General features: G+C 38.9%; 1 protein-coding gene across 3 annotated transcripts in view; it reads right to left on the bottom strand.

Moving 5' to 3' along the window:
- LYRM4 (LYR motif containing 4) overlaps nucleotides 1-18,714 on the bottom strand; it is a 95,357-nt gene that overhangs the window by 45,608 nt on the left and 31,035 nt on the right. Inside the window, exons 3-4 of one of the 3 annotated variants that reach the window (XR_004406946.2) lie at nucleotides 2,489-2,603; nucleotides 782-1,477 (exon numbers count right to left, since the gene is read on the bottom strand). The exons of 1 other annotated variant lie outside the window; for it this stretch is intronic. The gene's annotated coding sequence lies outside the window, so the exon portion shown is untranslated. Of the gene's footprint in view, nucleotides 1-781; nucleotides 1,478-2,488; nucleotides 2,604-18,714 lie in introns of those variants that run through there. One more of the 3 variants, XR_004406945.2, reaches the window with a different exon arrangement.

The following is an 18,714-nucleotide window of genomic DNA, read 5'->3' as shown; positions in this document are numbered from 1 at the left end:
TGAACAAAAATTCATTAAGAGAGTAGAAAGCACAGGAAACGCCTTGTCTCAAAAGTAACTCAGTTACTCCACAAATTACCATATAACCTCTAAATTCAGTTCCTAACTCCCTTTCCAGCATACAAGTGACTAAACTACAACTTGAAATAGTACCCATGATTGACAGTTTACAAGCGGGTTTAATCATCTTGACACAGATTTACTAATAATTTATAATCCAATTTGTCTTTGAAACAACTAATATTTCAAGCACCTGACATCAGAGGTATCCGAACTAGTATAATCTCATTGCAATTAATAGCCTCAAACCATTCAATTGCAATCGATCACTACTTCTCAAACAGCACTGATTAGTTACTTTCCATTTTTCTTTAATGTCTCCTGTAAATTATAGCAAATAAGCAGATAGCCTTTACCCTTTTAGTTATATGTATGTTTAAAAAGTAGTGAAAAGCGTATGAAAAGCGAGGAGGAAATCCTTACTGCTATTTTAGCTATACTCTAAATCTGTTACAAACATTAATGTGTCTGTAGGCCAGTTTAGACAGGATATAAATGACTGTCCTCCACTTCGGTCTTTTCTTCAATCATTAAAGTTTACTTAATATTCATGAAAAATACTTTCTATCCCTGGAAGCTAAAAGCCTCTCTTTATTCACAGAACAATTACACCTCCGGCTGCATCATAAATTACCTACATTTTCAGAACAACATACTTATAACCTTATCTGGAGGACCATTATGAGAGAAGAGATTTGTTTTCATGCCTAATAATTAGTAAAAATTCTTTGTAGTTTAAGTTATAAAGAGTGCTCTTTATTTATGGCTGTCAAATATTACCAGGACCACGAGGAAATCTTTCAAAGTCAGTGAAAAATTTGAAATAGGGAATTTCCGCTGGTATTTCTGCTTACTGCTCACACACACTGAATTTCCCAAGAGATATATATGCAATTTCGTGATTGATCATCCCAAAGAAAGGTCTAGCTGGAGGCAGCTGGCTTGGGCTGGGAAAAAGCAGTCACCAAACAGGCATCTTTCTCATTATGACAGGCAAGGGTGGCATCGAAGGTGATAGTAAAACACTTTTCTTGCCTTGTCAAAGTTGTCCCCGCAACTGGGATGAAACATACACAGCTTTCAACAAACTGAAATTCAAAAGTGCATCTTAACTTCTACTTCCATTGAAGAAAAAAAAAAAAAAAAAAGCAGAATTTTGTGGAAATTACTTATGAATTACAACTTTGGCTTCAGGTGTAACCCTATGGACCCATTGCTGTTTTACGACCACAACTTTATTTTTGATTTCTACTGGCAAGTGCTGGATTCTACAATAGCTAAAACTAAGGAGCTGTTTTAGTCAAATTCCCATTCTCACCCTGCAAAATTTTTCAGAAACATTCACGATGTTGATTGAAATTCCAGTGTCTATTCTCAAAGCAGTATCTTCTCCCGTGAAGTGAAAGCAAGATCCTTCCTAGATCCAGTGGAGAATACAGTAAAGACCCATAAATAAAAACGTCCTTTTGATTTAAAAAATGTTTTAAATATTTTGATCTTAAGAAATGTGGCTAAAGCAAACTTGCTTAACATCTGAAAGCTGACACGAATAGAAATGTCTACTAAGAACTATTTAAATGTCACTTTATATATCAAAAATAATCTGTAGTACATGTAACAGAGAGCAGTGATAGGATTACTTTTAAGAGGGAAAAATGGAAATTTCAGGTTTGACAAGCATACACCATGATCAAATTAAAAACTGATTTTCTGCTTTGCATAATTTACATATACAGAATTTGCTTTTTAAACAATATTGGCATTTGGAATTTGTCCATATAACTATTAAAATATGCACCATTACAATAACATTATCCTTAGATCTTTGCAGGAGTTGTAGTTTCTTTGTAACCAGTTCCTGTGTAAAAGAACTGAGTGCACAGGTAAAATAACAAAATAAAAAAAAAAGTTCTTAATACACTACTGCTAAGAGTAGCTTTTAGATCTGTAAACTAAATAAGTCACTGCTGATGCTTGTTAATACGGTAGCAGAAAATAGTATTAGCACTAGCAACTCCGAATAGGTTTGCAGCAATTCCAACCTACGTCAACTGTCCTTCCTGGCCTTCAACCTTAAGAAAAGCCAAAACTGAGCAGCAATGGTCAAATATGAACAACCATGGATCTCACGTTATTCTCACTGCTTACAAGATGAGCAACAGCTGCCCTTTGTGTATCAGATACACGAAAGAAAGACTGACCTAATTTTTAACCAGCTGCATGCCCCAGTATGCAGCGTACAGGTGACTTCGTGTCCACCATACAAGGAATACTGTGTCATGGAACTGACTGCATAAACCGTAAGGTAAGTGGCTTTTTAATGTTATTATATTGCGCATTTCTCCTACAGAAGTTTTACAGTGTATCTGTATACTGCCTGTGTGTAACTTAAAAACTGTGCAATATAATAAAGAAAAATGCCACTTACCTGACTTTCCATAATTTGGTCTACAAGAATTCAGAGTCTCACTAGTATGCTAAATATTGGGATGTCATAGTAGAGCAAAGAGTCAGTCTTTTGAGAACGAAGGATGTCATGTACCCTAAAAAAAAATTACAAAGGTTTTTTGCTTCTCTAAAGTAAAAAGTAGACTATATTAATTTTCCTGCTAAACCAATCATTTCAATTTTCCTTCCAATGAAACAAAAGGCGGTTCTGCCACTCAACATACCATTTCTATATTCCTTCAAAAGAGATCCACTGATTTTTCCTAAATGTTACCTAAATGTGGTTTCTCTGTTGATAAATAAAGATACCTCCAGTATATACACTACTTTCTAAATCTATTTAATCCGTGTTCAGGGGCAGGAACGAGGGTAAGAAAGTAGGAGGAATTGCACAGCCAGATATAGAAAGTTACTGTCAATAACCAAAACGATTATTTCTAAAACTTAAGAAAATTTACTGCAACTTTATAACACTGCTTAAGTGTTCAATCAGGATTGTACAGTAAGAATAAAAAAACCTCCTGGATTTAGAGAACACACAAGGCCTGTAGGTGTCTTGACACAGAATGGTAAGTAAATTTAATGAAAATATGGCTTATAAAAGGCAGGAAAAAAAAAAAGCCCTAACAAAAGCAAACAAAACCAAAAAACCCTACCAAATTCTAGAAGACTGAAGTGTTCTGTCAATAAAATTTACCGATAAAATTTTGTTTGAAAATTAAATATAACTTACCCTTTACATACACACAATACAAAGAGATTTAGTATAATACTGATAGATAAAATAAAAGATCCTCTTAGTGCAATGAAAGCTGAACTGGCGGGAAAAAGTAGGTTCAATTTTCTGCAGAGTTATAACATACTTTTCTAGTACTCAATAATCAGGCTAGACAGATATCTAATGCCCAAGTCTACAGCACCCTTTGAAAGGTGTAAGAAGCCTCAGGTACAGAACACCGTATGGAGGCAAAATTCAGCTACCTTCTGACTGAGGTCAACTAAAAGCCAGCTTTACACGTGAGATCAGTAAGAAAATGAATAACATTTCTACCCTGATGCTGTCTGCGCAGTAGTGATTGTAAGATACTGTTGATGCTTCCAAAATAACAGTATAGTTTACACTGCTTTAATTTCCTTCTTATTCCCAATATCTCCAATTCAAATAAACAGATCTCTATCATGTAAAACTGGGTTAGTTGTTTTTTTGGGTAGACTACAACAACGTATTTTCCTGTGACTTAACATAGTATTCCAGTTAACATTTCTGGACTCCTGCATGAAGTCCAGTTTTGCAAATATATGTGCCAGTGAAATAACAAAGGCTGAACTTTAGGTTCATATACAATTCTATACAAATTCACACCAGAATTAAGAATATTACTCAGTAATAAACAACCAGAACCCCCCCATTGCCTCTGTAACATCTGGTCAAACTCTCTAGTGCTTTTCAGTGATAATCAGGAAATTCATTACCAATGCTCACAAGTTTTAAGAATAATTTGCTAGGTGTCTATTGCTTATTAGGATTTCTATTCCCAGAAGCTTAATAGGAGCAGAACTCAAAAATGAGGCAGGAAAAAGTAAACTTGAATTTCTTTACAGATTACATACGAACTAAAGCAAACTCTTTAGGACCCTTGAGAACAAATTCAAAACTCACATGAACTTTAAATCGAAACCACTGTAAGCTCTTGTGCTGGTTTCATCTGGGAGAGAGTTCATTTTCTTCATAGTAGCTAGTATGGCACTATGGTTTAGGTTTGTGTTGAAAGCAGCGTTGATAATAAAGGGATGTTTTTTTACAGTGCTTACACAGAGACAAGGCCTTTTCTGCCTCTCATCCCACCAGCGAGTGGGCTGGGGGTGCACAAAATGCTGGGAGTGGACACAGAGCTGACCAAAGGGTTATCCCACACCACCTGGTGTCATCTTCAGCACATAAAGCTGGGGGAAGAAGGAGGAAGGGGGGGATGTTGGCAGTGGTGACGTTTGTCTTCCCAAGTCTCCATTACGTGTGATAGAGCCTGGCTGTCCTGGGTATGGCTGAGCATCTGCCTGCCCAGGGGAAATGGTGAATGAATTATTTGTTTTGCTTTGCTTGTGCATGTGGCTCTTGCTTTACTTATTAAACTGCCTTTATCTCAACTCACGAGTTTTCTCAGTTTTGCCCTTCTGATTCTCTCCCCCAATCCAAATAGGGGAGAGTGAGCAAGAGGTTGTGTGGTGCTTAGTTGTCAGCTGGAGTTAAGCTACGACAGCTCTCTACAGCAAAGCTGAGAATCTAAAGGACATTTCCTGAAAAAAAAATATACTCACAGCACCCAACACCAAAAACTGTCTTCATATTAAGCAAGCCTTAAACCCTGTTTGGCATATATACAACTGAAGAGCTACCTGTTTTAAAAGGGGAGAATCAAAGACAACAGGTAAAGATAAAAAAGATAAATGACATTCTACACTGCTGAAGTTTGTGGCAGAACCAGAACTAAAAGGTGATTTTTCTAAACTTGTGTCCCTTGAAACTAAACACTTGATGATCTCACAGCCTTTAATAGTTTGTTAGATATCCAAAAAAGAAGATGCATGAATACACACAACTTTCCCACTCAGCTACTGGGCAAAGGGTTTACATTATTTTACCCTTGCAAAGTTTCATTAATACTACTTAAATGTTTCCTTACATCTCAGAAGAGACCTTATTTCCAATGTCATGTACTTCCTATTAATCCTTTAGCCATGGCATTGCTCTCCATGCATCCTCTTTTTGGTAACTACCATTTAGTACAGGTTACTGCAGAAACATGTATAATGAATCTAAAGCTGTGTCACAGAAGCATGAATAGACTATGCCAACAACTATTTGTACCACAGGGGAAAAATCTCAAACGGTTTATTAAGAGGCATGTTACAACAGCACCTTTTTGTTGCCATATAGTAAGTGCTCAAAGACAGCTTTGAAAGAAATGTGTTCCCATGAGAAAGGGCTCTACAGCAAACACATAACTCTCTCTTACAATGGCATTGAAAATTCTGGGGAGAAGAGCGCATTATGTGCCTTAGCCATTGTTTTCCAAAAGACTTCTGATGAAAAGAAAGTCTGAGTTTAGCTAATGGTTAAAACAATCAAATACTAGCATGAATAATTTGTAAAGATCTTATAAAAAAACCCCAAATCCCATAAAATACTGAATACAACAACAACAACAAAAAAGCCCTACCATGTATTTTAGATAGATCAGATAACCTGAATCTTCCACAATACTCCTACAAAAAAAAAAAAAAAAAAAAAAAACAAACAAACAAACAAACAAACAAAAAAAAAACAACAAAAAAACCAAACCAAAAAAACTACCATGAAATCACTAAACGTTGTAGGACTATTAAGTATTTTGGACTTAAGATTCTAGGTCTCAAGGCAGCTGTAAGGTGGAACTGTCATGAGGGGGGATTTCCTTTCTCCCTCTGACACAGTCCCTGTGGGCACCAGAACTCCATCTCACAGGAGTCAAGAAAGAGCAGTCAGTCTGCAAAATACAGGTGGTACCGGGATCCTCTTCATCCTTCCCACCTGTGTGTGGTACAGGACTTCTGCATCCCTTGCCCAAGCCCTGGGCTACAGAGACCCTCACTGTCTCCCAGCTGTGGAGTAACTCCTTGCTCCTCCTCCCCCCCGAAAAGTGCTGGAGAGGGTACGTGTGGGACCAGGACAGGAGTGCAGCCTCCAGCAGGGCAGAGGCAGAAACATTTTCAAGGTGGGCTGAGCAGCACCCTGAATTGCAGAGTCACTGCCTCATAACTCTGGTATCATTCAGTGTCACATAAAGTTGGAATTGGTTTGCTGCCTATCTTGGTAGTCTTACCAAGTAACTGTAAGCTTCTTGCATTTTAGTTCAGTTAGTAACAAAAGGTAGAAACGAGCCAAAATACCTGTGTGTCGATACCTACAGCACAGGAGGACAGTCTGCTAACAAGAACAGACTAAATGTTCCTAGAAAACAGAAGCTTAGTGCATTTTCATACCTCTTGTAACAGCAGTGAAATGCTTAATTCTGAATATATAGTACCACAATCCAAACAAATCTTTGAAAAGAGATTTTTCCATTCCTGCCATCCCACCATCTCCTGATGCTTTCACAACCACAGATTTATATATTCAATTATAGTGAATTTTCAAACACACCAATACCTCCAAAACCTGAATCTCAGCTAAAACCCAGTGGAAAATGTTTGCAATAAACATTATTCTAAAAATAGCCCAGTATATCAACATACTACAGCACAGATTTTTACTAAGGGTGTGAGATTTTCTCAATAGGATATTGAAAACAGCATTTCAGCTTCATTTTAGTCACAGTCTCCTGAATGTGATAATAGAGAACAGGGACATTAATGCAAGAAATGTCATCAACTCCTCCTCCTCCTCTCAGGTTTTCTGGCACTCAAAGCGTGTTGTTACCTTACTTGATCTGAAACCAACACAACTGTGACCCGGAGACACAGACTGGTGGAACAGCCAGTTGAATCAGAGCAGATGTGGCTTCATATTTCAGGATGTACAGCCCTGCCTCTTAGAGAAACCTTCTTTTGACCACAAGCTGCTGCTCCTTTCTTTTTTTTTTCCTTTTATTTTAAAACTTGGGTCGAAGAATAATAAGGTTTAAAATCATCTGGAGGTGGATGAGCACATACATGGAGCACCCAAAAGAAAGGAGAGCACAGCAGAGTATCTAAATAAGGACAGACTACCCAGAGTCATTTAAGATATGAGCAGAACTGCAAGAATAATTCCAGTGGAGGTAAAACCTCTGCATTCAGTCTGCTTCACAATGAGCATTGAGTACACAAAAAGCATGTGAAAAGTTTACAGCATTGTTTGCTTTTTACCTTCTGATTGATCCTGAGATTAACAATCATGCCATGAAACCAAAGGTAAAAGTCCAGTTGATGACATGATGCAGGACTTGATAGTCTCCCCATATCAGCTCAAAAATCTAGCATTTCCAAATCAGAAATATCTGCAATTGATTTTTTTTAATATAGGATTATTCCAGAACAGATATTGCTTAAATGGAACTCAGTGACATAGAATTTACATTGTTGCTCTCAACGTGATTTCTATCAACTGCCTCTATTACCCAATACTATAAAAAAAGAAAACAAACATACTCTGAAATGCCCCCATTGTTACTCTGAAGAAATGGCACTGAAAGATTCTTTGTGTTAAATCGGGAGATCAAGTGCTCAGTTTTTCCAAAAATTTTAGAGGGGACTGGGAAATATTTCATGTTTTTTACTAGAAAAACATGCTGATCTGATGGGTTCACGTTAGGAAGTTGTTCAACACCATTCTTAAGAGACAGGGAGTAGTGAAGACAGGAACGTTTATAAATAAGTGTAATGATACCACAGCTTAAAATGTCAGGTTGAAACACCAAGTATCTCTAACATCATATCCAATTCTACTCAACTCTTACTTTTTGTGCAAGGAAGAGAGAAGAAACTTTCTATTACTTACTGCAATGAGGGACATTCTGCCTAGAAATTAAAAAAAAAAAAAAAAAACGCTAAATTTCTGTCTCCATGTTCCAAAAAATCCCCAGATAGTAACTTCAGTGAGTTTGCTTAACTATTGCATCCATCTCCCACATTGGGATATCCCATATCGCACGCTACATAGTTCAATGTGTGATTATAATAGCTAGGGTGAAATTGTTACATGGAACTGAAATTTTATGCAGGAGTGGCAAGGTTTTGAAATGTTGTATTTAGGCTAATAAGTGTTAAATATATGTCATTTGACAGATATGAAAGGAGACTGATTCACAAGTGCTATTATAATTTGTACAGCACTTCAGAACTTCAGGTTAATAGCAATTCAATTTAAATTGCCTAGAATTGGCAAGAGTGCTAGGTTTTATTTTTCTCTGCTTTACCAAAATCCTTCAAAGAAACATACCACTACTTCAGGGCTGAGACCTACAGGAGAACTAAGGGAAAGTTCATCTCAACAACAGGAGCTTTCCTCTAAACGACTCAAGCCAGATTATTAGTATATTTGAAAAAAAATCATGCTACCCAAAGGGCTATCTAATTATTCACTCATATTTCTACAGTCAATACAAAAATATAGTATTACAAATCAAACCTGGATTTTGGAAGACTTCATGTGTCTATGACTGGAAGTCAAGTTTGGAAGACAAATTCCAGATCCTACCATCATGTGATATAGATTCTGATCTTTTCAAAGCACAGGCTAACTACTAATTACAGTAGGAACTCTCACACATAAACACTTCATTATTTAATATACAAAGGAACAATCTGATCATGTCTCATAATGATTCAGAGCAATTGTGCTGGGTTTGACTAGGATAGAGTTCATTTTCATCATAGTAGCTAGTATGGCACTATGGTTTAGGTTTGTGTTGAAAGCAGCGTTGATAATAAAGGGATGTTTTTTTACAGTGCTTACACAGAGACAAGGCCTTTTCTGCCTCTCATCCCACCAGCGAGTGGGCTGGGGGTGCACAAAATGCTGGGAGTGGACACAGAGCTGACCAAAGGGTTATCCCACACCACCTGGTGTCATCTTCAGCACATAAAGCTGGGGGAAGAAGGAGGAAGGGGGGGATGTTGGCAGTGGTGACGTTTGTCTTCCCAAGTCACCATTACGTGTGATGGAGCCCGGCTGTCCTGGGGATGGCTGAGCCCCTGCCTGCCCAGGGGAAACGGTGAATGAATTATTTGTTTTGCTTTGCTTGTGCATGTGGCTCTTGCTTTACTTATTAAACTGCCTTTATCTCAACTCACGAGTTTTCTCAGTTTTGCCCTTCTGATTCTCTCCCCCAATCCAAATAGGGGAGAGTGAGCAAGAGGCTGTGCGGTGCTTAGTTGTCAGCTGGGATTAAAACACGACAGCAATGTTAACTCATCTCAAAAACTGCAAGCTCAAACCAGAACAGGCTTCAGAATCAAGCTTTTTGAAGTGCTTCAGGTCACTAATATCATTTCATCTCAGGACCATTCTGCTCTAAAGTAGCTGCGTTGCACCTCTGGTGCTGGAAATTAGTTCCCTCTGGCAGCAGAAGGAAATATAAATTAAAATGTGTATGTCATAAGTAAAAAGCAATGAGCAGTTATTGCCTGCACCTTGGCTGGGAGAAACTCCACACACTGCAGAAGTGATAGTTTTTATCACTGAAGTTCATCAAGTGTGCTGGCAGTGCGGTGTACATCCTACCGGCACCACATGATCTATGGCTAAGAGTAGACATCAAGAGCAATTTAAAAATAAAAAAAAAAAAAGAGGAAGAAATGATGAGCAATAAGAAAGTAGGTGAAATGTTATGACTGAAGATCATCATCTGTTGTTTTTTAACTACTGAAGCAGACTTAGCACAGGTATGCAAGCAACATTATGCAACATCAAAACTGCCTACATGCATGCATGATCAGGGTAGCCCTGATCAATTCCGCTTGCCACGGAGGGTGAAGGTGGGCAGAATACAGTTACACGTATTTCAGAACTGGAACTGCCTTTGTAAAACATCTTTTGTTGCTCCTCATTTCCAATCAATTTCATGTGGGCAAGAGAACATATCCCATTGTACATATGTTAGCTTAATATGCAAATAAGCAGCTGAATAATCATGACTAATTTTCTTCTGTAGAGAGACTGGCTTGTTTGGCATCAGTGAATACCACGGTCAGAGAACTGTAAATGTCTGAATGTGGCTGGCGATACACAAAAAATACTCTGCGTATGACACTGCAGGTGAGAAATTCTAGGCCCCAGGGAAAGATGATGGACCAGCAGGGTGAAGATGGGTGTCAAGCCATTTAGGGTATGGGAAGGCAGATGCAGATACCAGGCAGGAGCTATGACCAGGCTGGTTCTTTGAAACAGAAAAGGCCTGAGGTACCAGCTATGCTGAGGTAGGGAATCATGAATTATTTCTTTGTGTCCAGAATCAAGAAAAACATATTTAGTACCACACCTAAAAGACTGCTCCATCCTCACCCAGAAACAATAACCCTGTGATCTAGTTACAATGTTTAAAAATACCTCTTTATTTGTTAAAAATGATGAGCCACAACATTCACAGCTCCTAACATGCCACCACTACAAACAGAAATTCAACATTTTAGACAGCAGGTTGGACTGGAAAAAGGAGGGAGTTGCATCTAGAAACTTAGCGTACAGCTAGTGCAGCTCAAGCAGAGTTGATACTGAAGCTGCACTGAGTTTCCCATATTCACATGGAATTCCATGGAGAAACATGGTCAAAGCAGCGCTCTGCATTTGCATTTATTTACTGTACTGACCTACCTCCAATACAGTGGTAACAGATCTACCAGTTGCACGCATTCATACCCAAAACATCACATTAACAACGCTGTTCTGAAAGACATGTTGCAAAAGAAGACGTGGTATTAATCTACAAGTGCAGGACCCCCAAATATATATGCATCACTGTGATGAGCTGCAATTTGTAATTTTATGAAACATAGGACAGTGAGTATTCAGTATCTCTCCGCACATGCTTAAGAGAATCTGCTTTAGCTGTACTTCTATTCCATAACCCTAAAAGGACCAAGCCAAAATGAAGTAAGGATTGCACGGTTAGGAATATCAACTTTTAAGAACTTAGAGGCTGATTATAACATGTAAAGGTTGGATGAGAATTAAGGAAATACAAGCTCCCTGTTAGTCTGCAATAAGACAGGCTATGCTTTTATTGGCTTTGTTGAAGGGACTCAGGAAAGCATTGCTATAAAAACATGCTATAATGAGAAGCAAATACATTTTAACCAGCTTTGCTTCCTACTTAGGGTAGACCTGAGAGCAAGGGGAGCAAGCATGTAGGAAGAAGAGTGCTTGAAGGAAGAAATAAAAGCACAGTAGCTGGCACTTCTCTGCAATAATATTATCAGCCTGCTGAGAGCAATTACAATAGCACAGACAGCACTTGCTTTACTGTGACCTTATTGAATTAAATCTGAGGAAAAAAACTCTGAGATTCAGCAGGGAATTTATTAGAAAATTTTAATGCCAACTTAAATTTGATCCAAAGGCCTCAATATTAAAGGTCATATCCATTACTATACGGTGGGAAACCTTGGGTCTCTGTGTTCCTATGTTCCACAATTTCTCAGTTTTGTTTTCTTTTGTAAGAGTAGGTCAGACTGTCCTTCTCTCAACTTCGCAGCACTGTGTAAGAGGTACAAGACTGATATTTACATCTTAAAAAGCCTTAGCCAGCAAGTCCAAGAAAGAACTTCAACCTTACTTTAAATGAAAAGTTGAAAACAAAAACCAAAATCAAGCAGCAGTGATGAAACTAACATGCTATACAGCTGGTTTTTTTACCACCTTACATGTATATACAACACATGTAACCTGATCTTCACTGAATTATCTGCCAATACTTCTAGATCAACTGTCATCATGACAGGGGAGTCAGGTATGATCTGACTACTGACTTGTACAGAATGGTAAAAGCTGTGTACTGCTTTTAAAAATCAAATTCTTAACGCTAGATCATTGTAAACCTTTGAAATTGGAAGTACCATCACTGAAGTCTGATCAGCTGAGCTTCAAAGGCTCCTTGTTTGTATGTCAGCAAACACAAAGGTGGCAATGGTTACTGGGTGCTTCTTCAAGCCCCATCATTTCCCTACCCAGAGCTTTCAGCTTTACAAGAGGAGATGCACATGCTAAACACCTGTGAAAAATACAAAGTACAGTGTAGCTTTACTCCCTGAAGGAAGTATTCCCCACTGATTTGCAGGCTAGCTCCCTGAAGATACTCTTCATTTAGCTGAGGATTTAGTAAAGAAATAGAAACATAAATGGCCTGTACTTTATCAAAAGATGGAAAAGACCACAAGTTCTACTTTTACACTCTATTGATTTTTTTTTTTTTTTTCAAATATGAAACTGTATTAGAGGGGAAAAAACTCATGTTCTTGAATGCTTATGTAATTTTGGATCTTACATTCCTGTGACTTCCAGAGCACATTGAGCTCTTAAGCACCCATATTAGTCAGCATAAATGTGCGAACAGAAGTCTGGACCTTGCCATTAATCTGCTCAGGTACCCTCTGAAAAAAAGAGCCAGCCTCTCTTTTCAGCCTATGAGAATATGCATCATGGATATTCATTACACTCCTTACTATCTCAGTAGCCTCAGTGTTCACTTGATGTAGGATGTCTGAGGAAATGAAGAAGGTTAAAAGACAAGTTTCCTGCACTAGGTTCACTTAGGTTTCAAAATATATCCCACCTGATGACCTGGTAGCAGCAATGTCAGTCTCCTTCAAAAGTACTGGAAAACCTGGCAATTGAACTAGTTTAACGTACCATTCAGGCTATGCTGGCATTAAATGTATTTTTGGAGGACACTCCATGAAAAGAATCTTTAATCAACTTAATTCACACAAGATTTTACATTCTTTATGCTAAGAACCTGTACTGGGTTGCTATGGCAAGGTTTTGGTAGTGGGGGGCCTACAGGGGTGGTTTCTGTGAGGAGCTGCCAGAAGCTTCCCCCATGTCTGGTGGAGCCTGTGCCAACCGGCTCCCAGCCAGACCCACCGCTGGCCAAGGCCGAGTCCATCAGTGACGGTGGGAGCGCCTCTGGGATAACGTATTTAAGAAGGGGAAAAAATTGCTATGCAACAGAAATTGCAGCCAGAGAGAGGAGTGAGAATACGTGAGAGAAACAACTCTGCAGACCCCAAGGTCAGAGAAGGAGGGGGAGGAGGTGCTCCAGGCACCGGAGCAGAGATTCCCCTGCAGCCCCTGGTGAAGACCATGGTGAGCAGGCTGTGCCCTGCAGCCCAGGGAGGTCCACGGGCAGGTGTCCGCCTGCAGCCCAGGGAAGACCCCACGCCAGAGCAGGTGGATGTGCCCAAAGGAGCTGTGACCCCGTGGGAAGCCCACGCTGGAGGGGGCTCCTGGCAGGACCTGTGACCCTGTGGAGAGGAGCCCACGCTGGAGCAGGTTTGCTGGGAGGACTTGGGACCTTGTGGGAAGCCCACGCTGGAGCAGTTTGTTCCTGAAGGACTGTACCCCACAAAAGGGATCCACGCTGGAGCAGTTCGTGAAGAGCTGTAGCCTGTTGGGAAGGAACGACATTGGGGAAGTTTGTGGAGGACTGTATCCCATGGGAGGGACCCCACATTGGAGCCGGGGAAGAGTGTGAGGAGTCCTCCTCTGAGGAGGAAGGAGCAGCAGAGACAATCTGTAATGAAGTGGCTGCAACTCCCATTCCCTGTTCCCCTGCACCACTGGTGGGGAGGAGGTAGAGAAAATCAGGAGTAAAGTTAAGCCTGAGAAAAAGGGAGGGGTGGAGGGGAAGACGTTTTTAAGATTTAGTTTTGTATCTCATTACCCTACTCTGACTTGATTGGTAATAAATTAACCTAATTTCCCCAAGATGAGTTTGGTTTTACCTGTGATGGCAATTGGCAAGTGATCTCTCTCTGTCCTTATCTCAATCCATAAGAATTTCATTACCTTTTCTCTCCCCTGCCCAACTGAGGAAGGGGAGTGATAGAGCAGCTTTGGTGAGCACCTGGCATCCAGCCAGGGTCAACCCACCACACAGACAAACTAAATTTAGTTTCATGTATGTCTCGTATCTTAGCAGGTTTGAAACCGAAAGGGCAAATACAATTTGAACACCACTGGAAAGGTCACCATTTCTTAAAGACATGTTCACACATTCATCTGCCAACCCCAAGCTTATACTTCTTGCCATGGATGCAAACAACCTCCAGCTCAGAGCCATATCAGCTGCATCCCAGGATGTCTGCTTTTGAAACTAAATGACTTATTCACACAAGCACCGTACTGCAAAGCCCTCTACACGCAACATGAATGTACTTAATCTGCCATGCCAAAGAAAGTGTCAATGGTTTTGTGTTCTGAATTGCTTTACTCTTCACAAACGGATTGATTACACATCTTTGCTTTAATGTGATTTGATTTGGTAACCACCATAATTTTGCTCATTGGATAACCATGTCTTATCAGTCTTGTCTCATTCAAAAAAGGAGGGAGAGGCTTAATTACTTTTAACATTTGGAAGAAGTCAACTAAATGGCTGCTAGACTAAAATTGAAAAATTTAATATTTTTATTTGTATTTTCATATAAAGGGTAGCCTTGATGTTAGCGTACGGCCATCTTAGTTTTGTACACTGACAACAAAATCTCCGGGTCTGATTATTATTTTTTTTTAATTAGGACCAGGGCAACACATGATTTCTTCAGTTAGTAAGAGGAGGATAGGAATTACAGAAATAGAAATTTTAATCATGACACTGGGTAGGATGGCATCACGCTTCATATCAGTGTTTAACTCACCTGTTTTTGAGTAATTTTTCTCTCATACAAGTCCAGAAAAGTGAAATTAAAACTATCAGTCTATTAACAATAGTTTTCAACTCATAGTATCTTATTTGAAATACAAACAAATACAGTATTTTCGAGTACTAAGCTAGAGTACTATGTGAGGATGTAGCTGGGATGGAAAACAAGAAAGGCAAGAGGAGCGGGAATGTGGACATGTCTGATCTTGAATTGTTCAAGTGACAGTGAACTTTGCTACCTGCATCAAGATTTGGATGTTTAAATCAGTCCTTTAGTTTCCTAGGACTGAGACCCTGGTGTCTTTTTTACTCACCTCTTGATAAAGGGGGTTTGTTATCATCAGGTAGATATATGTCCTTTTCCTACTGTTTCAGCTTATTCACATTCATTCTCCAGCTCTACCAGCTCCTCATCTGTTGTTTTTTCCCAAAGCATTTATTTTTCTAATCTCATTTTCAACTTAAGCAAATGGTGTATCTCTAACTCTATGTGAAATACCATTTAATTCTACAGCATTTCAGGTAACTAATTTACTCAACAGTTCCTTCTATAAGTAGAATTTTAAAATTAGGCCCTATACAGTAAGATATTAAAATAATTCATTTTATATTGTATTTGAGTTTAACAACATTAACGATTTATCTGAAGTTTTGTATGTATATGTATGTTAACTTGAAAAAACTGCAGTTCACCTTTAGGATCTCAATTAAAAAAGACAAGTGAAACTGCAAACCTCACAAATAGCTGCTTCCCTACTTGTCTCTTTTCCTATGCTGGTGTTCACACTGGCTCTCACTTAACTAGCAAATAACAGCATTAACTGTTAACTCTTTCTTCACTGCTCTTTAGGGAGGGTTTTTAATTATTATATTGTCTTTGGTGTGGCCCATAAAACATGGTACAACTGACACAAACAATGTGGTCAGCATCCTGCCAGCTTTCCATCTATGCAGATTTTCTGCTCCAGTCTACTGCTACTTGGATTTAAAGGGGACAGAGAAGAGAGCGAGGTAGATGATAAAGGGATACCTACTGAGGTAGATGGTGTTGTAAGACATGGATTATCATGCTTTAATTCCTGCTGTAAGCATATTTTGGGAAGCTGGGCAAATAATTTAGTTCCCTACGCACCAAAGTCTTTACGTTATGCTTAAATTTAAACAGAAGTAGCCCCCTTCATTTCTACCTCAGTATCTTAAAGACAGGCATGCCGTGAAATGCACAGTTAAAAATCAGGGTGTCTTGATCTTCCAGAGCTCACTGCTAATTCTGTAAAGCAGCAGCAGTACTAGTAATTCTCTGTGCCCTCTGTCTGTATGGCTGAAAGGAAGCAGTCCCAGCCCTGACACGTCCCTTGGGATGGCACAACAAATGTATCTATACTGTCATACTCACAAAATTATTAGTAGTAAAACTAGCACTCTGAAAAGACTTACTTCCTTTTTTTACTCATAAAGCATACCACAGATATGGTAAAGGTATTTTACTGTCAATGGGTTAGTTCTTCAGTATTACTCTACAGCATGACTTTGTGTACCAATATTTTTCCTCTTCCCCCATGAGCATACATACAAATCATTTAAAAGCAATTTACAACACGTCAAACTGCTTAAGGAGATTCCTGAAATTCTAATGTATGAAGTTAACCATTGGCATGATTTCTTATTGAAGTTCCACTGTTGTAACTTGACAATTAAGAAATATTGATAAATGTAAACACATTATTGATGTCAATTAAAAAGCACAAGATTGATTAACCTCCCAGAGGAATAACAGCACAAGCTCTTAAGAGAGTAATCACCCCCAATAAGTACTCGCTATTGACAAATGTGCATAGAAATTAGACTTCTGTGAGACAAGAAGTACTTTGAATTAAAATTAAGATCATTTGAACACATAGCCATAGCACTGGGTCAACCACAATATCAACAGAATTACAAACAAGATCTGTATTAATGTGAAAGGCTAAGTGATTAGGTCACATAATGGTCTCATTAACCATACACTCAGATGAAAATATGGTTAAAAATTACCAAAGCAACTGCTCAGCAAGTGAATTATGCTCATAGAAGAAAGACTGTGAACTTATTATTTGGCCACTATACTGCAGTGTTAGTAACTGCCCTAATGAGAGACAAGACCTTGTTTACAGAAAAAAACAGCAGATCTTTGTTTCAAAGAATGTATTTATGTACATTCTACAGGTGACCAAATTATAAAGGTGAACTCAAAACTCTGCTTAGTAATGGTTCACTTCCCACAAAGCAAACAGCCTAGGAAGGACATTTAGGCAAGTCTGTACCTCGAAGAGAAGCAGCATACATCTGACATACCCCAGAGAGAATAACAACAGGAATCAGTCAATTTGTGATTTAAATGTGACTGGAAGAGTTTGGACTCCTTTTTTCTTCTTCTTTTTACTTGCTTTCAGAATTAATGTACTGGCATAATGCCTGTCACCAAGATGAAGGGCACTGCAGCTATAGCTTTTAATGGCCAAAAAAACCCCCGAGGCTCACCTCAGAAAGCACAGAGCTAAAGACAGCAGCAATGCACCAGAACCAAGGAGACTGCGTAAACACTAATTAAACTTCTCTCTACACTCTTGTCTAGAAAATAGTTTTCCCTGCTTAAACTTCCATGAGCTGGATCAGACATGCTGATATTGGAGTCGAGCAACTTTCTTCCCTAAAGCTTGGCCTTCATCACCATATTTTTCAAAAACATTTCCCTCAAATACAAACAGCTTACTATAGAGACACTGGATGGAATCCAAATTACTGCAAAAAAGATAAAACTGAAACATAACATATCAATGATAAAACTTCTTTGTTTGAAAGAGCTTTACGTGAAGGCCGCATATGTTTATATTTATAGTCAAAATAAAACTAGATTACTGTGAATTTACCTGACTGCAAATTCAGTGAAATGTTATTAGTGGCAAGAGAATGTTTGGTGCTATGTTAACCCACAGGGGTATTCACTGGACCCCCAGGAGATTACAATATATGCAGACACACCAGACAGAGGACCATGAAGAAGGCTGCTTTTATTTATTTATTTGTTTTTAAGTAATTGGGTTTCTTTCAGCTTTTTATTAAATGACAGTTAATGTTGGTGGGGTTTATAAACAGGTTTCATTTTAACAAGCAATTTTAAAATAAGAAAACAACTGGCACCTGTGCAACTGTGACAATGGAAGAGTTTTAGTGACTGAACTAACAGAAGAGGAATGAAGATAAAACCATGGGGAAATAAAAGGCACTCATGAGGCCAGATACTTGGATCAAATAGGACAAATAGAGCTCTTTGCAAGCTGTTTTTATGCTGAGAATGAAGATGAGAATAAATTCTTTAGACTTGTCAAACTATATGTGGAAGAAAGAAGAAAAATTTTGATATACATGAGCTTGTTTCTCACAGTCTGAAAGGCAAGAAAAGAACGCAAGTAGCTTAAAGAGGAGCTAAAATGCTCCCTCTTTCCTTCATTAGCTGTAAAGGGAAAAACTTCAACTGTAATATGCTGAGAGACTGATGACTGAGCATGGGGGGCAGAAAATACCGTTAAAAAACCCAATCTACCACAGCTACAGGGCTAGGTGACTTGCTGGATAGTGAGGGCGTCAACACCAACATTGTCATCCTGGATTACAGACTGCAGTTCAAGGGCAGCAGAACACTGCCCTGAAAATCTGAGGCACCAGACAAACATGACAAAGCTCCTCCTGGAGAGAAGCGTGCCTGCTCAGCGGCAGTGCCACTGAACCTGACACTGTCCCCTTTCAATAAGCAGTACAAAACCAGGAAGGAAAGTTTTCTCAGCAAGGA

This window comes from Tyto alba, unplaced genomic scaffold (assembly GCF_018691265.1).
Source record: "Tyto alba isolate M040663 unplaced genomic scaffold, T.alba_DEE_v4.0 Super-Scaffold_48, whole genome shotgun sequence".
In the NCBI taxonomy this organism is placed as follows: Eukaryota; Metazoa; Chordata; class Aves; order Strigiformes; family Tytonidae; genus Tyto; species Tyto alba.
Note: the sequence above shows the minus strand (reverse complement) of the source record. Positions and strands in the feature narration are given on the sequence as shown.